Below are 25,934 nucleotides of genomic sequence, written 5' to 3'. Positions count from 1 at the left end.
GATGTTCGACCATGCATAACTACTATATTTATGGTTGAAAATTAATGAAAAAAAAAAACTATAGCTTCTTGAAAGATGCATCAAAACATGGTTCAAATTTCAGATAAATCGAATCGCTGGTTTCTTAAAAAAAAATCCTAAATTTTGGTATGTTTTTAGCCCAAAGAATAGGATTCCCCTTAAGATTATTGGGTATTTTGCGCGGCGTGATGTTCGACCATGCATAACTACTATATTTATGGTTGAAAATTAATGAAAAAAAAAACTATAGCTTCTTGAAAGATGCATCAAAACATGGTTCAAATTTCAGATAAATCGAATCGCTGGTTTCTTAAAAAAAAATCCTAAATTTTGGTATGTTTTTAGCCCAAAGAATAGGATTCCCCTTAAGATTATTGGGTATTTTGCGCGGCGTGATGTTCGACCATGCATAACTACTATATTTATGGTTGAAAATTAATGAAAAAAAAAACTATAGCTTCTTGAAAGATGCATCAAAACATGGTTCAAATTTCAGATAAATCGAATCGCTGGTTTCTTAAAAAAAAATCCTAAATTTTGGTATGTTTTTAGCCCAAAGAATAGGATTCCCCTTAAGATTATTGGGTATTTTGCGCGGCGTGATGTTCGACCATGCATAACTACTATATTTATGGTTGAAAATTAATGAAAAAAAAACTATAGCTTCTTGAAAGATGCATCAAAACATGGTTCAAATTTCAGATAAATCGAATCGCTGGTTTCTTAAAAAAAAATCCCAAATTTTTGTATGTTTTTAGCCCAAAGAATAGGATTCCCTCTTAAGATTATTGGGTATTTGTTGGGAGTGATATAAAATTTTGCCTAATGCGTTCTTTTAGGTATTTAATTTTAGAAATAATCTACGTTATTACTTGACAATGCGAACTCTTTTTGATAATTTATTTATGTTAAGAAAGCTTCTTGAAAATAATAATTGTATAGGCAGGGTGAAATAGTGAAGTATTCTTGAATATTTTCGATTCAAATTAATTTTCTTCTTTGATCATCTGAATGCAGGACGGTTAAATAAATCGATATTTAGTTCAACTAATATACTAGTGAAATATTAGAAATAATCCTCTAATTTTATTCTAATTTCAAATGACATTTGACTCGCAAAAAACGGATTTCAGGTGTCTGCCTCCGATTGCTTTGATTTTCAGATATGTTTTAGAGGGCCGAAAAATATCAAATACGTTAAGAAGAGGTACAAAAGTTCCTATTCTTAGTTTAAAGAATATTTTAATCAACACAATGTAATAATATTCTTTAAACTAACAATATGAACTTTTGTACCTTTCTTATGAACTCTGAGGGGTAGTTTTACCCCCCGCCCCCAAATACGGAAAGAGGGCAAAATAATAAAACATGTATTTGTTATTTTTCGGTCCTCCAAAACATATCCGAAAATCAAAGCAATCGGAAACGGACATCTGAAAACCTCTCCTCGTCATCTCTACTATTATAACCTGCTATTACTTGAAACCCAAAGCTAAGTGATTAGTTTCTGTTACTTACGTTTCGTGTTAAGATTAAAATTCGAACCGTGTAAAAATCAGTTGCTCCTGGAATACGATTTTTAGCAGGAATAATTTTCTGACCTAGAATTTTGCTTCTACGTGAACTGAATTCGCAAACTCTTTTCGTGTTAATATGTAATAAACGTATTATTGCTAATCGCTTTTACGATGACATGTAAGGTAAAGGGTGTTCCTAGATAAGCCTGAAATACCCGCTAAGTGGTAGGGGCAACGAAGAAACACGAGAAAACTTTCCTTCGTTAAACTTTTTTATAGAATCTGATAGTATCGCAGGGCACTTTCTTTATCGGCTGTTCAAATGCATCTCAAAGTGCTGCGTATTTTTTATAAGAAATGCTTTGGTTCTGTATCACAAAAAACGAAGGACAAATTCGGCTGGTTCGTTGGGGGGGGGGGGGCAGTACAGTTGAAATTGAAAAATAAAAAGAAGACTCTTTCTTAGAGAAACTACAACGTTTCCTGGACATTTTGAGTTACTCAGAATTTTTTCAGACAATTCTACATGCATCAAAAATAAATTCAAGCATATACCCCTCGTACGCGATGCATGCAAATGACCTGGTAGAAAAATGTTTGCCAAGTACGCATATGTCTGACTATGAATTATTGATAGCACGTAACACCAAATATGTTGTGGGGAAATAAGTAAAAATTGTAAAATAGGTTTTTATCGAACGAGGCATTGTTTTCGAGAAAATCAATTTCAATTTTCATAATAGTCCAGTGTTTCTCAACCTTTTTTGAGTTGCGATACTCAAATAACCTGCGACCCCTCCCCCCCCCCCCTCGAATAAGGTAAAGTAAATTTAATAAGGCAAAGAAAACATATTAAAAATGGGTATTTCAGAATATAATTCTAACTTATTAATATTAAAAATAACTAAAAAAACCGTGGTGACTACCCAGAAATACACTTAGCGACCCACAGGTTGGCAATCACTGTTACTCAGACGCACTCATTCTCGACCGATTTTCAAAATTTGATTTTCTGGAAAGCCTCGTTCGAAAAAGGTACTGCAAAATTTCTACTTATTTTCTCACAAGGATTTGTTTTATTTATCTTTGTAATTTGCATCATTTTCACTGCTGTAGTCAGTTAATTTCTAATTGTTTATATGAACACGTACCAAAGAGTTTTCGAAATTGATTTTCAAAACAAAGGGTCAGAAGAGAAGATGTTATTTTACATTTTCTACTTGTTAGTTCATGCAGAGTCGCCCTATTTTGCTTTGTACCTCCAGTTCTGAGACACCTTGTATGATAACTATATTCAGTGATGCTTCCAGTCAATATCATAGTTGAAGATTCGGACCCATTGGTATTCGCTATGAAAACCATGGAAGATTTCAAGCGGAATGCCTCCTGTGCACGGTACCGTCAATTGTTCCCTTGTGTCTGGCTGAGCTAAACGATACACAGTGTCGTTCAATTAACTTCAGACGATGGAATCCAAAGGATTTAAGTGAGGAAGGAGAGGCGGCCATATGACGGCAATATTCAGACGCTCGTTTCTCGACAACCATTGAGAATCAGGCTTGCGTTGATGCGACATTGTCCGCTGAAAATTGGCTCAACATTTCACTGGCCAGTAATATGTACGTTTGTGTTTCCTCCTGAGGCGCTATATGTACGGGGTGTTCTATTTTAATCGAGCCAAGAGGGTATTACCAAAATTGTTAATAACACTTAACAGAATTTCCTAGGGAGGGTTAGGGAAATGGGAAATGGAAAGTGGAGAATGGAAAATGGAAAGTGAAAAGTGAAAAAAGAAAAGTGGAAAGTGGAAAGTGGAAAATGGAACGTGGAAAATGGAAAATGGGAAATGGGAAATGAAAATGGAAAATGGAAAATGGAAAATGGAAAATGGAAAATGGAAAATGGAAAATGTTAATATTGATATTTTCAAGGCAATCAGGGAACTGTGATTTAACAAAAATATAAGTGAATAGTCGTTGTAGAAAACACAAGTGGCAAAATTAAAAAAAAAAGTTTTCAGCGGAAAATGTTCTGCGTGCCAATGGTAATACTATAGTACAGAATTCTAATGCAATTTCCCTTTGTAAATAAGTTACCAATAGTGCTGAAAGATGTTACCGCTGGTACGTCTACCGCCACTTCCGCTAGAGAACAATGCCAATTAGCTAGGGACAAACAGGATTTTCTACAAATACAATTCCTTTTTCATGAATTTGAACTACATTGGTGCTAAAAATAGAAAATTTTGTGATGCATTTGGGTTATTGTATACTTAACCATATTTAGCAATCAAAACAAATCAAATTCCATAAATAATTTAAAGTCGGGGAAGTTTTTTCTCTCTCCTGAAAAAATTTGATTTTTGGCACTTATAGTGTTTTCTACGAGGACTCTTCAAGTATGTATTTAAAAGAAGTGAAATGTAGTATGATGAGCAGTTTTCTTCCCCCTTTTCCGCGATTTATACAATTTAATTTTGCAAGGCCATTTTTTATGATTTTTTTTCCATTATTTCGAAACAGAAACCTATCTATCAGAAATCCTTAGCACACCTATCACAAACACTCTCATTTTTGTAAAATTATAGACGATAGAGACATTCAAGACAAAGGGAATTCTAAAGTGGATCTATACTGATGGTTAAAAATTAAAAAATGTGAATATCAAAAATATCATTATCATAGTAGAGGAATCTACATAATATTATATCCTACTGTGTATATCAACACCACGAGGGGTTCTAGAAATAAATGACTGGTACCGAAGAAATATATAAATTCTAGTATCAAAATTATTTTTAATCTTTCAAATTCTAATATGATTCTTAAACCTTCTTTTGTCCACTACTACATTTATACTAGGGCTGGGACTATTCGAATAATTTAATATTCGAATATTTTGCAAGTATTCGAATGCTACGAATAAACTTCGAATATTTGAGTATTCGAATATTATGGTGTGAAGTGGGTCAAAATAAGCTTACAAGATTTCACCCTGACAAATGAACCTAAAGAACTTGATTTATAATTCACTCCATACTATTCGAGTACATCAGTATTCGAATACTTAAATATTCGAATAGTATTCGAATACTTAAATATTCGAATAGTATTCGAATACTTGGATATTCGAATAGTATTCGAATACATGGATATTCGAATAGTATTCGAATACATGGATATTCGAATAGTATTCGAATACTTGGATATTCGAATTATATTCGCCAAATAATTGAGCAACTAAAATATTCGAATATTCGAATACCGAAAAATTCGATAAATAGTCCCAGCCCTAATTTATACATTGACTACAGTTGACGTCTTAAATAAATTATTACACTACATTATTTAGTATCTCCCACTTAGAATCTTTACCAATTGTTTTATGTATTGATTATCGTCTTGTGTTATAAATTCTTCAACAGCTATCCATCCATTTCCAATTTTATTTCCATTCATTTTTCACATATTCCACTAAAATATTACATGATAGTGCAGTTATTTGGGTCAACTTTATGTTGTAATAATACGAGAAGAATATAAACATTCTATTCTCCAAAAGCTACCTCTCATTCCGTGGACACGTTTCTATTGACGTTCTGACCGCTACTCCAGGAATTAGTTTGCTATTCAATCCAATTGAATTACGGTTAATCTCTGGTATTTGAAGGAAGGAGACTGTCACAGTTTCGCCCGCAGTTTCAACTGCTATTTAGCGAGGGATCACATAACTTTGCAGATGGATGGCCAACCAAAGAATATGTAAATCCGTATTTGGAACATGGGCGCACAATGGTTGAAAATTGAATTGTTCAACCGTATGGGATGACCTGGGCAAATTAATACAGGCCTAGTGAACACGGAATAGATTAATCACGGAAGTGGAACTCAAAGGCTGTGGTTACGCGCGACGTGTATTTAAAATATTACTCCTGCAAGTTCCAAGATGTACTCTGCACAAAGGGTGAAACAATGCTGTCTCAGACACGCAAGTCTGGACCCAGGGGTAGCCAACAAAACCCACCTCGAAGCTTTTCAACATTCCTCCATTTGAACAGCCGCCAGAACTTCCCCTGAGAGCTAGGCCTTTTTCTGAACTTCGAAAAGAATGCCGACAACAGTAAAAATCGTGTTTTATAGTTACTGAAGTTATCGATTTTGTGCTATCTCCAAATGAACTGGCAGTTTAATGGTAACTTGGTTCGAACGTATACGAATTAATGTATTCGAAATTTAAGTCACTTAAATTATTTGAAGATCGAGCTTCGGATATATGATTAATATATCAACTATTTAAATGTATGGAAAATTGATTTTTTTTCTTATATACTCGTTACACTGTGCGATGTCAGGGGTTTTCATAAAATTGGGGTGTGATGTACCCTGCTTTAAATTACGAGGGGTTTAAGTCATCCTTTTGCTGGTTTCGAATTTATTTAAAAATTACACGACGTCAAAGTCTGCAATTTTTACTTATTTTCTTGAATATAGACTCTGTGAATAACCTTTTATCTCCGGAACTGTCAATCGTATGGTTCCACTTTCATTTTGATCAAGTAAACTGATCAACAAATGATCATAACTTAAATCCATTCCAATTTCACGTGGAATACATCATATTTCAATTTTATCAGAACCCCTGAAGCCAGGTGAAAGGAGTGATCGATTAGTAAAGAAAAAGAATGACCCTATGAGGATATATTGGAATGTGGCTACACTTTATGACTGACAAGGGAGCATCCCGAATTTGGAAATTCAAAAAATTCTGAAACTTCGCGAATATGTAGGGAATTTCCTCCTGATTACAACGCAACTTTTGTTTGCTCCCAACATTCACCCTAAGGGGGTGGAATTGACCCCTGAAAATCCGCCTATTTTCCGACTTTGTGTTATAACTCGTGAACTGTAAAATATTTTTTTACCATATGCTAGATCTAATTATAAGAAGTAACTTTTGTCTTGAAACTTTTTTTTTATCTCTTACAGTTCGCGAGTTATAACACAAAATCGAAAAATAGCCGAATTTTCAGGAGTTAATTTCACCCTCTTCGAGTGAATTTGGGCACGAAACAAAAATTGCGTTGTAATCAGGAAGAAATCCCGTATGTATTCACAAAGTTTCAGATTTGTTTCCCTTGTGAGTTGTGGATATATCACAGTTGTAAAGTGAATAGGGTAAAGGACCCAATTACTGACACCTAACCAATTACCGCCACCTTAAGCTATTTTACTTAAAATAACGAATAAATCAACGTTGTAAAGTCATACACAAAAAGAATTATGTAATTCAAATATATATACTATAGTTTATTTATTCGTTATTTTATGTAAAATAGGTTAAGGCGACAGTAACTGGTTAGGTGTCAGTAATTGGGTCCTTTACCCTATATCTTTGAACACAGAAACAGATCCACTTTGCTAGCAATTACGGAAATATTTCCGAGTAGCATATGGGGCGATAAATTGGACGTACAGGATTAATGAAGTTTATATCAGTGCAAAATCAATCGAGTTATATTACGTGTTAACTAGTTAGGAATGCCATAAAACTTTACGTTTGCTCGTGGAGCCTCTCTCAGATCGAATATTTGATTCATCAGCGATCCAATTAGTTCCTTTCTATCTTTATTTATATTTGCACGTTTTTATACGCTATTTATGACGAAAGAATGACATTATTCTCCATAAAAGAACCATCATCTACTCCTACTAAAATTAAGTCAGACAATACGTGATTGCAAACTTATTTGTCTTGCTTTTTAAATACATTTGGGGCAATGTATTTGTTTATCCCAAAACATTGCCAAATTAATCGTAATAGGGTCAATTCACGCCAAATTAATCACCGTCGCGTTTGATGTCACAGATTTTTTTAAAAATTGAAATATACTGAAACTGCAAATTTCAGTTGCTTGTGTTTTGTAAACAAATTCGAAATCAGCGATGTGATAATTTAACCACCCTAATTTCACGCGAACTTAACGTGAAAATAATTTTCGAGGATATTAGTTATTGTTTTTAAAATACCATTTTAGTTATTACATATTCATTGTTCATTACCTTGTTGAGGCACTACGTGTTACACAATAAGACAGTGAGTAACAAAGAATACTCTATAAATAACCAACAATTGCGTCGCTAGTCTTGTGTTTCATTCGTACGCGAATTTAACAGAGCCGAGATAGAAAAGCACGTAGAAAAAGAAGTGACTATTTCATTTCTATTCTCGCGTTGCATTCATATTACCAATGCAAATTCTATACAAGTAATACGCAGGATAGGGAGACGCCGGAGGAATCGATACCAATCCTCTTTCCTTCAGCCACTCGATCACAGGTAATTAAATCACCAACAAAGACACCAGGAATAAAATAAACCGTGCCTCTGAAACGAACGTGCCCGACAAGTCACCGTAAAGTGTAACCATAAAACTGATCCTGCCTAAAAATAATAGTAGCAGGTCCTTGTTTTAACACTGCCACGTGCACTTTGACAGCCGCTGTCACGAATGTGTGATTTTACAATTTTGATCGATTACTTCCCGCGAGCCTAGGTTATCAATTCTATTTCAGATTCACCACCGACAAAACTATACCATCCAAAAATGTTTGCCCTGCTTATAATATACTGTTCCGATGGTTTTTAAAAAACAATGAATAGTTGTGTCAGACTCTAATTAAATATTGTCACTTTTGTAATTAACGGGGTTGTCCCGCGAAATAAAATAAAATAAATAAATAGTTAGGAAATTTGCGAGTGATGAACTCTCTGTTAATATAAATATACAAGTTAATATAAAAATTTGTTAGTTTTTTTCGAAAATTGAACGGAGGAATCATTTCAGATTGCCAGGGCATTTTTATTATAAATACTTATGAACAAAGAAAAAACGTTTTGGTTGCAAAAAAATATTAATTCAAAGAATTATTTATACAATTATCGGGCGCTCCGTTTCTGCGCGGCGTGCAGCATAGCGGCTGCTCTATTTATCTGAAACGAAACTCCGAAGAGATTTTGTTTCCTTAAAGAATTGCGCAGATAATGAACCTCGATTGGCAGGAAAAGCTGGGAAATTGACAAAACGGCGGCAGCTTGAAGAAAAATATCGATTTCGACGAATTGCAATTTCCTAAAAACAGTCTGTGTGGATTTTTATTTCAAATAAATAGAACAGCCGCGAGGCTGCATGCCGCACGACAACTTTTGAAACGAAGCGCCTGACAATTGTATAAATAATTACTTGAATTAATATATTCTTTTGGTATCTAATCATTTTTTCTTTTGCTCACAAGTATAAAAAAATACCCTCTAAATTTGAAATGGATCCTCCCCTCAGTTTCCTGAAAAACACTCACAAATTTTCATATGAATTTGCGCTCGTCGATTGGGTTTCCCCCCTCAAGTAACGAAATATCCTAACAAGAATGACAAAGAAAGAAAACAGAGAAGAACACAGATATATCTATTAAAAGGTATTGTACAAGGGTAAGAAATAATTTTTATAAACTTAATCTGAAAAATGACAAAACAGTGTCCTTAATACTTCACAAAACACTAAACTGCCCTCTTTAATTAAAATATCCTATCTAACATTTTGAAACAACCGAGAAAACTTCAGTTTTATCATTTACTTTGTACCGTCCTTATTTTCCTTCATTCAAATTAAAACATGTTGTCATTATTTCGTAACAGCTAAATATAATTTTTTGTAATAGGTGTACCGGTAGGTGATGTAATATTAACGTACCAATTAATTAATTGTTTTAGATAGGATATTATAACCATTTGAAAAGAAGTTAGGTTGAATACATTGGACTGTTTATAAATCCTTACGAAGCACGTAGAATTTTCTAACTTTACTTAATAGGGTAAAAGACGTGTGGAACTTCAAATATTTCAACATATCTGAAAAAATGAAAAAATGCTAGATAGAACAGTTTAACTAAAGAGGGCAGCACACTATTATAAAAAAGATGTTAAAAAATCAGCATTTAACTTTAACGAACAGATAGATTGCATTCCTGGTGAATAGAGAGAGCACGGTGTCTGCTGTAGGTCCCGACTGGACTGATTCCATCGTAGGCCTACCGTTTCCACTAAACTCGATCCCTTTTTTTTTTTGTGTTCTGTCTGCGAATCGGGTTCAACAAGCGAAGGGCGGGCCAGGGGACGGCTAAAGTTTCCTTCAATTTGCCGAAACGGCGATTAAAGCGTGGCAGAGTGTCGTTTAGCTGCTGCGATCAGTTGAACTACACACTAATTACACGTACAAATATACAATTAAGGGTTCATTTGCGAGGCACAGGCTGAGAGATTCTAGTGAACATTTTGTTAATTGACTATTGGGGCTCGGCAGAATGAGGGGTGGTACGGGTAAAGCCCGAGGAAAAGTTGCCTCGGCGAGCGGCCAGCCCACGTGAATTCGATTTCAAGGGCTGGATATTAAATTAGAGTAGCTCTTATTAATAATCCTCGGATATCGTGGATGTGCCACATTCGCTTTATGTATTAAGACATCTTTTTAAACGACAGGCTTGTTTTGTTTGACTCTCTTTTTATGTTATGTTACATTGATATGAGAAATTAAGTTGTGTGTTACATTAAAAAATTTGTGATTGTCCACGAAGGGCTGCGATTAAATTATTTTTAATTCTTAATGGAAGATATTCGACTTATATAATTTGTTAAAGTATTTTGTATATGAGCCGTTTATTTTGAAAGTGGCCTAAGTCCATTTGTCAATTATTTTTTGTTGATTGTAGTAACGTGTGCAACTTGAAGTTAGTATTAAAAATATATATATGAAAAATTTTTAAATATAAAATGGACTTAGGTCACTTTCAAAATTAGCGGCTCATATATACATTAGGGTGGCTCTTATTTACTCTTGGTAAAATTTTTTCAAGACTTTCTTCGGGACACATTCCAGAATAGTGAATGTGTGTTGAGAAACATTTAAACTTTCAAAATTTGAGGGAAAAAAAGTTTGTTTTTTATTTTAGTTTTTCGGACTTTTTTCGAAAACCGTTTGTCGCGCGAGAAAAAGTAATAGAACATAAAAGATGCTCCTTGTCCGGATCTACAAGTTTTGTTTGACATATTTTTTTATTTAATCAGTAACTTGGAGGGTAATATACAAAATCGACTTCCCGAGCTGTTAAATAATGATTTAAATGTTTAAGGGCCCAGGAGCACCCTTTCCCGTTATCCGCTCGAGCTAAAACTTTACACGGATTTTTTTTTAATTATTTGGAACTATTCTGGAGGGTGCCCCGAAGAAAATTCAAAATTCGAAAATAAGAGCCACCCTAATATACATATCTAGGTTTTGTTATATTTTTCAAGGTTATTTAGTGGTTGTAGTTTTGTTATGTTTTTTTTTAAGGAGAACAATAATGAAAACAAGCAACTTTCGTAATATTTTGTTAAAAATATTTAACCAAATTGGACAATTTTATTAAATTCATGTACCCACATGTTTTATACTGTCCTGTGTTCTTTTTGCAAACTGTGGACGTGCGTGGTGATGTCCCGAATCGAAAAATGTAAATTCTTTGCCTTAAAATAAATAAGAAAGTCCTCTAGTATTTTTACAATTTAGAGCTTCGTTTTATAGACACGGGAGATAAAAGTTTCGGTGCTTGACTTCCGGCGCGCGCTGTTTAAATCACAGATAGCACAGTACGTGTACAGAACGTTCCATTTATCTTAATCACCTTAATTTCCCCATTGTTTTTAAAGATACGAAAAATGCGAAGTGGTAGCTATTTCTTCTGAGAAGATAAATATAATATTAAGTCATTCGCCTCAAAGTAATATTTTTAAAATTGTACGAACTTACAATAAAAATTGACTAAAATGTAGTAATCTGCCACAGAATAATAATCTGAAAATTTGGATTTTCCATTCCTACCTTATACATTTACGATAACGTAACATTTTAAAAGAAATTGAACAGCCAAACAATATTTGTATAATTATTATCCTCGGCGAGAATATTTCCATGCAATATGAAATTGCAGGGACGTTGACAATTTTACTGCACTCTGATTTTACAAGACCTATTTCGTAGCCAACCTATCATTTTATTGCACGTATCAAATTTTCGTAACGTGAAATTGAAAAAATATCCAATTTATATCCAATTATGAATTATTCAGTTATAAATTCCCTATGTGATTAATTCGCGAGGAATAAATCGGTCTTTTCAAGCATCCCCGGGCAAAGAAATTTATAGAAGCGAGATATAATAATATGCAGGGAAAAATAATACTCGCAGGTAAATATTACAACCCCATCTCTGCGTTATGAAGTATTGCAGTTTGTCTGCAATTGGCTTCCGCGAGGAAAATAAATTGCCTGCATATTTATTGTCCATTTTCTTCTTTAGATTGTCTTTTATAATAAATTTGATTTCGTAATACGGCAATTCAAAATGTCTCCCTTGTCAGTTACCACAGTTAGATCGACCACTCGATGCTTCTAGGAATAGTTTTTCCCTGGGAATGGGATGTCTCTGCTAAAAGAAATATCGTGATAAGACGGATGGCTCAGTCGCTATCGGTATTGGATTACAATAAAGGACCGCTTGGTTTATAATGCAAATAAATCCCTGGCAATATAAATCACACTTTTCCACCCCAGTGTCGATCTGATTAGACGGCTTCCGTTTCTGGCGGAGATTCCATTCTGTCTTTGGAGAGACGATTGTGGGAGACTCACAAGGAGAGTAATTTAGGTGTCCGCCTCCGATCATTTTGATTTTTGGATATGTTATAGAGGACCGAAAAATAAGAAATACGTGTTTTTTTATTTTTCCCCTTTTTCATATTTGAGGGGTGAAAACTGCGTTCAAAGTTAGGGGTGAAAAATCATTTTTGTGGAATATCTCGAGAACTATTAGAGATAGGGGAATAGTGTCAATGGACGAATTTTGTGTCTTTGAATGCGAAATATGACTGACCCACCAGATTTTCAAAAATCCACAAAAATGATTTTTCACCCCTAACTTTGAACGCAGTTTTCACCCCCCAAATATGAAAACGGGGAAAAATAAAAAAACACGTATTTCTTATTTTTCGGTCCTCTATAACATATCCAAAAATCAAAATGATCGGAGGCGGACACCTAAAATACTCTCCTTGTCAGTGATATAAAATATGAAGAATAGACAGTGGTGGTATATCACTATTATTATGAATATTCTTCGGCCGTTAAATTTATGTCAATAATTTATTTTAATATCTGTAAATTTACTGCAACAATATATAAATTATTTTCAAATTTTTAATCGGCAAAAAGTTATTGTATGTTACTAGACCGTGTCCATAAAATTATTTTACATGCACAAAATCTCAGAAATATGACTTTGAGAAGAAAGACTCGTTAATATAATACTTATCGTGTCGAAATAGTAATATACCTACTATTACAGTCTGGTTTTAGTAAAACATAATTATTCTGAAAATAGTAGATTGCAGTAACTTCAGCTTTTTCAAAAACTACTTCGAACAGTTGATTTCCAATTTCGATGATCGAACGATTGCTTGTTATTCTAAGCAAGGTTTTTGGCGCCTCAATGGACGATATTACAATTTATTTGTCCCTGTGATTTAATTACCAACCATTTTATTAATTTGTTGGAGGTTGGCGAAATTATTATATCAAAATTTTAAAAATCCAGCTGTACAAAATTTGCACGATTACAGAGATCCAGTACTTCTGTTTTTAACAATTTATGAGCAGTCTATAAGGAAATGGAATATAGGTGAATTTTGAGTGGAGAGTTGGAATACAAACGATTTCGAGTATTATCTCACCACAGATGTGTTAGATGAATCGTAACGCGTGAGTGATTTCGGGACGCTTCCACGGTCCAAAGTTTTTTGCAGCAAGCCGCCAAGTATCATAAATCTTGTTGCAGAACTTCGCGAAGTTTCCCTCCTAAATCTGCGGCCTGCAATTCTCAAGTACAGATTCCATTGGAGCGGTTCCTTCTACTTCAAACAAGTACCTATAGGTACCACATTTTTACCTGTTCACCGTGGTTGGACCCTTCTGTTACAATAAACTGTTGCAACTATTTCGGGAATCATAGGGTGAAGGACCCAATTATTGTCACCTAGCCAATTACTGTCACCTTAAGAGGTCATGCTCAGTCAGGAGGCCGAAAAAAGGGTGGTCTTTGGAAATTTTTTCCTCAAAAGCTATAACACATTTCTCAAAAAATCTTTTTTCCTTTTAAGGATTGCATCTAGTACTGTGCATCGTAATTTTTTTATTTAAAAATATTTATCAATAACTAAGTTATTGTCCATCACTCGAAGGTTCTCTAAAAAAAGGCTTCTGCGGTGACCACTGCTGCTCGAAAGTTGATCATCTAAAATAAAAAATTCAAAAGAATTTACTTATTATATTATATTATCTAGTATTTGAACGAAGGTGTTTTTCGAAATATTGATTTGGGAAAAAATGGCTGATGTTTAAGTAAAAGTTTCAATTTTTATCATAAATCTTGCCTGATTTTCGTCAATTAAAAGAAAACTAAGCATCGGATAAAAAAATCCTTCGTTCAAATACTAGATAATATAATATAATAAGTAAATTCTTTGAATTTTTTATTTTAGATGATCGACTTTCGAGCAGCAGTGGTCACTGCAGAGGCCTTTTTTTAGAGAGCCGTCGAGTGATCGATAATAACTTAGTTATGGATAATTGTTTTTAAATAAAAAAAATTACGATGCACGGCACTAGATGCAATCCTTAAAAGGAAAAAAGATTTTTTGAGACATGTGTTATAGCTTTTGAGTAAAAAATTTCCGAAGACCACCCTCTTTTCGGTCTTCTGACTGAGCATGACCCCTTAAGGGGTTACCGCAGTCAGTAAGGTCAGAAAAAGAACGATTCTTTGGGAATTTATTTCTCAAAGTACATGCATAGTTTTAGAGAAAGGTCTTTTTATTCAGATGAGGGAGACTTTAACGGATTATTATATTATATTTTGGTGTAAAAATATTTATTTATTGCAAAATTACAACTGATTTCCCAGAAGCTGTTATTAAAAATACGTTTCGCGGTGACCAACATTATTCGGAACTGGGCTATCTAAAATCAAAAAACCATGAAGATTTAGGTAGTACAATAGTTTATTTAGTCTTTAATCGTTCCGTTTTATAGAATATTAATCTGGGAGGAAATGGTGGATGTTAAAGTGGAATGATCGATTTTCGTTGAAAAAAACTCTCATTTTTAATCCATAAAATAAAAACTATGCATTGGAATAACGAATGCTTCGATTAAAGACTAAATTTGAATGTCTAGAAGAAACCTACAGAGTTTCAGAAAGATTGGTGAAACGGTTCTTAAGAAATCGTGGTCACCGGAATCCAAAAACCATTTCGGGAAATCAAAAATTCTACGTTGTCTACAATGTCTGCAAATAAAATAATTCAACTGAAACGATTGAAAATATATCGACAAGAAATGTTACCCCTTATGGTCTCATAAAATTTTCTATGACAGTCCCAATAAGCGAACAGTTAAATGAATACAAAAAGGAACCGTGTAAATTCAAATAAATTGTACCATATCTTGCGTAGCTTCCTGTAACCCTTCTCATGATCTTAAAAAAGATTCAGATACTGATCCCCCGTTGCGATAAAGAGATATTCGTTCAGTGTTCCATTTTGTAATAAACATTTTTCTTAACATAGATTTCGTGAATTCTGAAAATATTTTTTTCTGAAAATATCCATGCCTTCCTAGATTTGGAGATATGGGCCTGTGAGGCCCAACATGTGCAATGGTGCAATTTTAATTTACCTGTGCACTGCAGGGTTAAATCAATAGAATAACAAAAGTAGTACATACTTTTCAAAACAACTCAGGGGTTCGTCCTTAAATTACGCAAGGCTTTTTGGGGGGGGAGGGGGTCGCGAATTTCTTACGTTTTCTTACAAGAGGGGGGAGGGGGAGTCAGGTAGTGTCTTACGTAATATATTTTAATTTAATTTTCAATAAATACAAATTCTATCATTAATGCTCCAGAAAAGTAGTTTCAGTTTAAATTTCCCGAAACCGAGTTAAATGAATTATATAAACCTTTAAAAGAGTTTTAATAACTGACAAAATTAAATGTAAAAAATATTACGTAAGAAGGGGGTTGCAATATCAAATCTTACGAATTCTTATACTGGGGAGAGGGAGGGGGTGAGAAATCGCCCAAATTACCCTTACGTAATTTAATTACGGCCCCTCACTCCGTAAATCAACAATTCTTCGGTAGAAGAAAGCATCCAGAAAAATATCGAACAGGTATCTTCATCCCCATGAAACTTTACCTTTTTGTCAAATTTGGAGTTAGAGTCTACGTGCGCCATTCGAGTTGCCACGATAAAATGTTGAAGTAAATCAGCTTCAAGAAGCTTGGAAAGCGTTGGCTTGAGAGAAAAGGAAGAAGTTGTCGAAACGTGAGGCTCGTTTCTCAAGCGTTGGAGGACAAACAGCAAACATTATAACTAACATTCTATAAGGGAGGAGAAATCCGCCACACCTGACACCCCGTGCCTCCCTTCCGTCCATTCTGTGTGATATATTGGTAAGCCAGCGAGAGATCGAACCCCCTGTAGCCTCCATAAATTACCGGCGGTTTGCTCTCGAGGCTTTCCAACAGATGCAAGCTACTTGAGAAATCTTCGTGCCGTTCTTCACTGGGACCAGCAGCTGGTTCTGCGTACATACACCTTACGACTTCTGACACTGTTAATGCTCGAAACACGTAAATCTCTCCTGGTCTGTATTAACAGCCCGCGTATGCTCGTGTACTGATTTTTTTCTCCAAGAATGAGGGGTGAAAAAATGGCACCTGGATAAATGTTTCTTTGGTTTTCTCAACCCTGCGGGGGTATTTAACCCCTTAAAGACACACTAACTTTTAGAAGAACGTTAAAAAATATTTACAATCTTCCTTGTGTTTTTATTTTAATATATAAATGTTTAGAAACTGGGATGAAACACTTTTTTTCGAAAAAAGCAGTTACGATTCTATGGAATGGAATATTACGGTGGTGGAATTTTGAGACTGTTCGCGGGAAAGTTAATATTACGGGGGTGGGTCTTAGGGGGTTAATTATTTTCGCCGCGTATTCAACTGGGGGTGACTTAAGTTAAAATTTGAAAGAAATTGCTGGAGAATAAAACATTTTAGAGGGTGTATTATTTTGGTTTGTTTTGTAGTCTGCGGAAGTATGGTGGGCCCTGGGGGTATCTTATACGGGGTGTCTAAAATTTTGGGACAAACTGAAAAGTATGTTAACATGAGTAACTTCCCGTCGGATTTTGAAGCACTCACTGCTTTGCATGCAATTTTTTAACAAAAGTGTAACTCCATTGAAAGCATAGTGTTAAGAAAATTTAAGAAGAAATTAGAATCGACTTCTAAAAAAATAAAAATGCACTAAAAAGTAAAAAATAAATTTTTCCCTCATTTAATTTACGACTCTCATATTTTTTAAGTCGGCGCCAGACTTACACAGTGCAAATGCTGAGGCGCCGACTTAAAAAATATGAGAGTTGTAGATTACATAATGGAAAAAATTATTTTTTACCTTTTAGTGCATTTTTATTTTTTTCAATTAGGTTTTGAATTTTTTTTAAATTTTTTATTTTTAACTTTTAGTTTTATATATATTAACAAAAAATACATACGGGTCGAATCTATAACCTTCTCCTTTTTGAAGTCGGTTAAAAAGCGTTCTAATTGGCTCAACAATGAGAGGAATGCAGAGATGCACAGTAGAAACACAATAAAATAATTAAATTTTTGTTAATCGCCTGCACATAAAATTTATTTATTTAAGATAAGGGAGATCTAGAACTCATCAAAGAGAGGAGAAAAATTTAGGTATAAGTATTATTTGTCTGCTGACTAATTCAATTAGAGAAACTACAAGGCCAGTGACAAAGCAAAAAGATAAAGACGTAATGGAGTCATTTGTGATATAAAAACTGTTATTACTTCTTTGCATTCCACCAATTTATTACGAATATTTGAGCACCATTAAAATATCAGAACCTGAAAATTTTGTTGTTGACGAAGAATATTAATAGAAATTAATTAAGCAAAATTACAATTATAACATACATAAATAAATATGTTTGTTTCCAACTTGTTTTGTTAATATTTTTTTTTATTATCGTAAGTCACCAATTAGGATATACTATTAATTTTGAAAATGGTGTAAGTCATTTTTGTACAAGTTACTCAGAAAATTCTACGATGATACCTACACCACTTTCATAATCACCAGCACAATTAATATTGTATAGTAAGTACCTACCTAAATACTCATTATTGCATCAAAACATCAAGCAGTTCGGATAATCGAGGTTCTACTGTAAAGATTTCCTATGTAAATACCTTATACTTTTCGTTGCCTAAAAACAATCTGAGAAATTGTTTTAAAAACCTGAATATTATTTATTTGGATCGGAGATCGGAACATGGTAATCATTGATTACATCTATCGCATCTGCAAAACAGCAACTGATGAACAACTACATCCGGTGACTCCATAGCGTCGATACAATGTTTAAAAGTGTTGGAAACACTACAGCACGAAAGTAAGCCAATATCGAATTGCGTGAAAAGGTGAAATCCCATGGCGACATATTGCAGTATGGCATAAAAGCGGACTAAATAATTCACGCTTCATTTAATATTCCTTTCGTTATGCGCGCACTTCCCCTTGTCCCTATAAGATATAAACATCCTGAGCTTTTCCACCTTCCTGCCCTATCGCGCTGAAAAGCCACTTTGCGCTGGAATATGACGTAAAATATTTTACGACACTCCCGTAATTTACTGTAAATGGAGGAAATCATCGAACTACATATCTGTGGCTCAGGAATAGGGAACAGTGTCAGTAATATTTGTTGCCTGTTTGTGCTTTCCACTACCCTATATGGAAATATAGTAAAACACTCAGTTTCCTCATGGCAATTATTCTATACTATGTAGCTTAAAGCTCCCGGCGTTGCCCGGGTTGTGTATCTTTTTTCGATGAAGGGGAGGTAGTTTTTTTAAAAGATTTCTTAGAGAAAAGAGCACCTTGGGGTGAGAGGAACCTACCCACCAAATTTCATGGTCAGAGGATTAGTGGTTCCAGAGAAATCGTCATGAGTCAGTGTCATTTGGATTTTATATATAGTAACAATACCAAAATTGAAAAGTAATATGAATCTAGGCACTATCGTAGATGACCCAACGTTGCACATTATCCCTAACTTTGCGGCACTCTCACTACTTTCTAGCATCCGAAGTATAAGTTCCTAGGTCCTGACCTAATTTGACATTTATGGTGTTCAAAATTGTTTCCATCTGTTATCAATTAAGTCAACCATCCTCAGTTACAGCTTTCGAAGTCAGCGACGATATTAGTGTCTAATAATATGACAGAAGTGACTTGCCTCGGCGTGTGTTACAATGGAGGATAGCCACTTCAAATATTTCTTTCCATTTATTACTTACAACTCGAAAAGTGAAGCTCAGACAACCTGTGATCAAACATAATTTCCTCTCATTTCTGATAAAAAATTAGAAGGATAGGGCAGAACTGCCCTGAGCACCGGGTAGGCGGACCCCCCGCGCTTAGGGATATCATTTTGTAAAAATTAAATGGATTCAGTATAATTGTCAAGGTATCAAATTTTCTAGAATAGATTTTCGGCGAGCCTGAAGCCGGGAATCCACCGGGAAGCTAAGCTAAGCTATGCGATGGTATGCTACGGCGTGCTACGTTTTAGAAAAATTAGCTTCAATACATTCTTCTGGAACCGTTTCCACCAAAAGCTAAGCTAAGCTTTCCGGTGGGTTCCCGGCTTTAGTGACGCATGAAGTAGAGACGAAAGGTCGTCTGTTTTCAATTAGATGTTTTCAATAATATCGACTTTTGCCCCAGACCGCGCAAACTCTAAGGGCGGCTCTGGGGAAGAGAAAGAAATAAATAGAAAGAAATCGCGCGAATGCGAGATTTGGGGGTAAGACTGTTTTGCCACCTAACCTTATATAGTTAAAACTAAGGGCGGTATTCACAGTCGCTACTTATTCTTAAGATCACCTTAAATATTAGCCATCCTCTACTCTCTAGTAGACTAGTATCCTCTCTAGTATTCTCTAGTAGTCTACTAGAGAGCAGAGGATGCCTAATGTTTAAGGTGATCCTAAGAATAAATAACGACTGTGAATACCGGCCCTGGACCTGAAATAAATACAATACTGCGTTCGTGTGATAATGATAAACTGAGGACTGAAGAACTGAAGAACTGAGGAACTGAGGAACTGAGGAACTGAGGAACTGGAGAACTGAAGAACTGAGGAACTAGGGAACTGGGGAACTGGGGAACTAGGGAACTGGGGAACTGGGGAACTGGGGAACTGAGGAACTGAGGAACTGAGGAACTGAGGAACTGTGGAACTGAGGAACTGAGGAACTGAGGAACTGAGGAACTGAGGAACTGAGGAACTGAGGAACTGAGGAACTGAGGAACTGAGGAACTGAGGAACTGGGGAACTGAGGAACTGAGAAACTGAGGAACTGAGAAACTGAGAAACTGAGGAACTGAGGAACTGAGGAACTGAGGAACTGAGGAACTGGGGAACTGAGGAACTGAGGAACTGAGGAACTGAGAAACTGAGAAACTGAAGAACTGAGGAACTGAGGAACTGAGGAACTGAGGAACTGAGGAACTGAGGAACTGAGGAACTGAGGAACTGGGGAACTGAGGAACTGAGAAACTGAGGAACTGAGGAACTGAGGAACTGAGGAACTGAGGAACTGAGGAACTGGGGAACTGAGGAACTGAGGAACTGAGGAACTGAGAAACTGAGAAACTGAAGAACTGAGGAACTGAGAAACTGAGGAACTGAGGAACTGAGGAACTGAGGAACTGAGGAACTGGGAAACTGAGGAACTGAGGAACTGAGGAACTGGGGAACTGAGAAACTGAGGAACTGAGGAACTGAGGAACTGAGGAACTGAGGAACTGAGGAACTGGGAAACTGAGGAACTGAGGAACTGAGGAACTGTGGAACTGACGAACTGAGGAACTGAGGAACTGAGGAACTGAGGAACTGAGGAACTGAGGAACTGAGGAACTGAAAAACTGAAAAACTGAAAAACTGAAAAACTAAAGAACTGAAGAACTGAACAGCGCTACAGAGTGGGTCTGGTTGAGAGGCACCTTAAACTTGAGTTAGTGTATTGACAAAATTTACTGTATTATCAAGTATTGACACGGACTTAACAATCACCCTGTATATGTAGGTTTGCGGGGCACAAAATGCATACAGTGGCGCTCCAGAGTATCGTTAAAACGCGCTACGCGTACAACGAGTGAGACGGCAGTCGCAGAGGGCGCGCGCGTTCACCTGTGATTAGCGAAACGACGCGATTCCAAGCGACTCCCTGGGGAAAAAGCATAATTGTGTTATTTTCTTTGCCCTTCCACGATAGCCCCCCTTTTTCCCCATTGCGAGGAGAACGGACGACGCCTTTAAGGAGAACGCCCTCCTCGCGTGAGCTAACCCTCTTCGAGCGAGAGAATATTGTTACTGCGATCGCTTTGCGCCATTGGAAACTATTTCGAAGACCGTTAGTCCGAAGTTAAATGAAGTTAATTGTTTTGAAGTTGGACAAACAGTTGCGTCTCTTCTTTTCAGAATCAACGTTCAGCGCCTCATTGTGTAGTATTTAATTATGCTTGAAATGAATTGTGGTGCCTTCTTCTTTTCAATAGGTTATTCTGGAAATTTTCCTTGACAGAAAATTATAGAAATGTGTGCACGCGTTTAAGGGTGGCTTCTCGACTGAAATACTAAGAAAGGGCGCTTCTTTGTGAATTTTTTGCTAAACTATTCTTCGTAACAGGTTCTTCAAACTTTTTATACTTAATTGCATATGTTTGTTTCGAGGATATATACACTGCTGGACAAAATTAAAGGATGATTCAAATTTCCAAAATTTTTTATCATTTTCAAAAGACTGTCTCCGCAAACAAACGGCTACAAAAACATTTTAACGCTTGAAAATTCTAGTTTTATCATGTTGAAGCGCCACAAACGATTTCTCAAAAATTTCTGTCAAATTGGAAAGTATGCACGGAGCAAAAAATTTAGATGATATATAAATATGTAAATAATATATAGGAAATAGTAATTCCTTGCTTCTTTAAGTCAAGTTGATCAGATATATAAAATTGTAGAGATTTGTGTTTAGTACGAGTAGAACTATCATCAGAATTATAAAAAATATTGAATATGCTTAAAATGTCTACTTTAAAGAAAAGTAACAATATAAATCATAAAAATCATTTCATTAAGCACACTCACCACCATTTAAAAACTCATAAAGTATTAAAATAGCGGAGAAGGCAAAAACATAGGTTTATTTAATGAAAATGCTTCAATCAGATTTAATTAGTAATCATTAAATGCCCAATTTATTCACTTACCACTTACTTTCAAGAATGCATCAGACGCAATAAAATTCTCCTGCTATACAAACTACCAATGCCTATTTCTGTTACAGATATTTAAACTTATTTTCATCGCTAGCTTCTACAGAGCACACAGTTGTTGGGGGTTGAAAAATTGCAGTCAATTTTAAAACTAGCTAATAGCAATCCATTGCAAAATGTATCAAATATAGAATCGCTACGTTCAGTTTCACTGCTTCACACCGACAAGCTGCTCCTTAAGCAGACGGAGAAATGCCGCTTATTTGAAAATGCCTCGTACTGGCTTATCTGGAATTACAGGAAACGGCGTCTGGGATTTTCCCAGGTTGCGTTTATGGAGAGTTATCTATGATTGGCCCAGTAAGCATTCGCGATAATTTCCTTCAGCAGCAGTTTTCTGTACTTGCTGATGGGAGCCCTGCGAATTTTCGTTTCACGCGTTGCTGAACCCTGGCGTGATTCACACGCGTCGCTCGTTTTATGAAAAATTGACGAATTTTTGACGGCAGGAAATCTCGCCTGCTGAAATTATTTTCAGCGGAATCAATCTCTGATTAATTATATTTTCACGGAACGTGTGTTTTTAGGAACACTCGCGGAATTATGATGTATTACTTGTAATTTAATTAATTATATATTATTGTTAGCGTCATTGGTTTCCCATTTTTTAAAAATTTTGATTCCTTTCGGGAGAACATTAAAAATGTTCATTTCATTTTTGTCCAAAGAGGTACCTTAAACCTTAAAGTTCAGGAATTACTTGAACACTCCATCTTGAAGGGCTCTTAGAGTTTTAAAAAATTTTGGAGCTTCGTCGAGGAGGGTTGAAAGTGAACGTAATAGCTAAGAATTCAGAGAATCGTACTATGACGAATGATTGCTGTATTAGCATTTAATTTTGCCTGCTGAAATAATTTTCTTCTCGAAATATTTTAACACAAATAATATAAATCACTTTTACTTTAATTCTCCCTGTATATTTTTCAGGGATACCTGCTGTAAGAAATACTTCATTAATAGTTTGTATTAACTTCGAGGGGTTGATCCTAAAAACTTTAATCCCCTTTAAATAAAGTTAGTCGTCATTGGAGTAAAATCAATATTATCCATTATTATATCACGCATATAAATTATCAGGCAATCTGGAAAGTTCGTACCACATAGATTTGTTGAGAAAATGCTGCGGAATGTTTGGTTTGAAACAAATTACGTTCCCGAACTGCGTTCCATAGAATACTGGCATTCCACGAAATGGGAATAAATGTTTCGTGAAGCGAGAAGAGTAGAGAAATCCTTTTATTGACTTTAGTTTTGCAATAGGCTGCTAAATTTAGATTTAACACAAATTTTTCGAGGCTATTTTAATCTCCTTGCTGCAACAGATTCCAGCCGAAGGGGTGGTCACATTTCATTGCTGGAAATTGCATAAGTTTCCATTAATAATTTCACGATCATCGAAACTTGAACTTGTCCTGTTTGCTGACCAAACTATTAATGCGTGCTTGGACTCAAATACTGTGTTGATCCAACTATATGTATGGTTGGTATTCAATAATTATCACGACCAATGAACAGTTGTCCTTTCTTCGCAACATTAAAAGACAGCATTTCAAAATGCTTTATGTGTTTTGCAAATAAGGTAATAATACTTTCTATATCACAAATGTCTCAAGTTGGACCTGATAGGTCCTAAATTTAGTGGAATCTATTATTAGATTAAAATGTTCGAAAATTCTTGATATTTTGATTCAGAGAAGTATTCGCAAATTTTTTATATTTTTATTACGAAAAATATTTAGAATTTCTATTATTACTAATCAGGTTGAAATATTCGCGTATTTTTATTATTACTATAGGCTTAAAATGATCACAAACTTTGTATATTTTTAGTAGGAAAAATATTTACATTTTATTATTACTAATAAGGTTCAAATAATCACGTATTTTTATTATTACTATAGGTTCAAAATATTCACAATTTTTTTATACTTTTATTTGGAAACATATTTACAAATTTTTATTATTAATAATAAAATTAAAATATCCAACGAATTTTATTATTACTGTGATCTTAAAGTATTCACCAGTTTTTATTATTATTATTATTGTTATTTAGAAAAAATATTAACAATGCTAGGCCGGGTAAATTTGCCTACAAGAACGACAGAGTTAAACGAAAGGGAATGAATTTCAAGAGAATGAAATTACGCTGTTGCGAGTTGCAAGTGGTTCAAGACCTTTGCACAGTGCATACTGTACATCGCGGTAATCCATTGAAATGAATGAAAAAGGAAGGCTAATAGCTAGTGACGTTTAAGCTACGCGATCTGAACTAATCAAACTCCGCAATTGCTTGGTTGAGGAGCGTTTAGAGAACTTAAGCTGCGGGATTGCAGGTCGCATCGGTACTGCGTGAATTGTGTAATTCGTCGTTTGACGTACACACATCGTCATTTTTTATGAATATGGCGCACATGTTCTATCATTTGACGTTAACATTAAACGATTTTTTAATGCATATTTTTCTCGATGAAAAATTCGAGAAATTGTTAATTATTAAACACTATTGCGAAACTGGGGTTCAGAATAATTAAGAAACGGGATCAGTGTACAAAAAGAAAATTGGCTCATTAAATCATGATCATTATTACTGCTGTTTGATGAGAAATAAGTAAATATGCAAATGAAGATATCGAAAATGTATTTTTCAGGTGACTGTGTATTCACTTTGTTGCATTGAATTGTAATGACTATACTGTGTACAAAGCAATGCTGTATCCCTTCGCTTCCTCTGATTTCTCTGAATTTGAATGTTCAGTAGCCCCTGAAGTTCTTCGCAGCTGTTTAATAAACATTCTGTTTTCAAGGAAAGCAAGAGACTCGAGGCACTTCGATGAAGTAACTCTTCCGCAAAAGCGTTTAACGATGAAGGCATCCCTTTAAACAAATTAAAGCGTCCGTGCCTCAACATTTCCCTGTAATTTGCTGAGTCGAATTGGGACTCGTTCGTTTGGAAAAAAAGACACCGTTTTAATAAATACGTTGAAATTAAATATCCGCGTACTACTCCAGTTAATTATGCCCAGGTTGGTATGCAGCGGATGAAGCTGTTAGATTTCCCATGAAAGTAATAATGTGCCAGCACAGACGGAAGCAAACAGCAGAATGAACAATTTCATTTCGTTATTTATCCGCGATATTAATTCGTTCATGTTTGATTGTTTTTCGATAAAATGTTTAATACGGTTCGATGGGTTTGCACTGAAACGTATAAACGTATACGTAGAAAAATTGATTTCGGTGTAATTCACTTGAAGAATTCCTAGATATTTGCAGATTTGAAAAGAAAAGCATAATTTTAAATTGTGGTTCAATTACCATGCAAGATGTTTGAAAAAAGGACTCAAAGTTTGGTGAATATTTAGCAGCCATCAAACTGAATAAGAAATGTATATGAATATATATAGAAAATTAGAAGCAATTTCAGATTTTCGTAACATCAATGACTTATTTGCTTCTTCAGGAATAAGTATGTCACAAAACAAATAGGTATAATAAAATGTGCACTTGGTCAATATTATAATGAGTAATTGTTGCATCAAAATGTTATGGTCTCGTAGAGATCAATATTTCCATTTAGAAAATGCTTATAAAGTACAGATGAAGTAGGTTTCAAGTAGTGTGCCATTTTGTGATACGAATATGGAATGGCGATTGGAAATACATGCACCCCTCGAGTACATCGTCTTTAATTCCATAATCACATTCAATAAAAAGCATACTTCAGTTTTTTTAATATAATGTGGTAAACATGTACTTTAAAAAAAATTGAAAGTAGGTACACAATCGTACCAAGTTTAGATATTAATATTTCTCTGAATTT

At 35.0% G+C, this 25,934-nt stretch overlaps 2 protein-coding genes across 2 annotated transcripts in view; one reads left to right on the top strand and one right to left on the bottom strand.

Moving 5' to 3' along the window:
• The window catches only part of Scp2 (Sarcoplasmic calcium-binding protein 2), a 117,695-nt gene that overhangs the window by 11,617 nt on the left and 80,144 nt on the right, over positions 1-25,934 (top strand). The window lies entirely within an intron of this gene.
• Positions 1-25,934, bottom strand: part of Ccha1 (neuropeptide CCHamide 1) — a 151,461-nt gene that overhangs the window by 73,845 nt on the left and 51,682 nt on the right. The window lies entirely within an intron of this gene.

This window comes from Andrena cerasifolii, chromosome 13 (assembly GCF_050908995.1).
Source record: "Andrena cerasifolii isolate SP2316 chromosome 13, iyAndCera1_principal, whole genome shotgun sequence".
In the NCBI taxonomy this organism is placed as follows: domain Eukaryota; kingdom Metazoa; phylum Arthropoda; class Insecta; order Hymenoptera; family Andrenidae; genus Andrena; species Andrena cerasifolii.
This window is presented reverse-complemented; position numbering and strand designations above follow the sequence as displayed.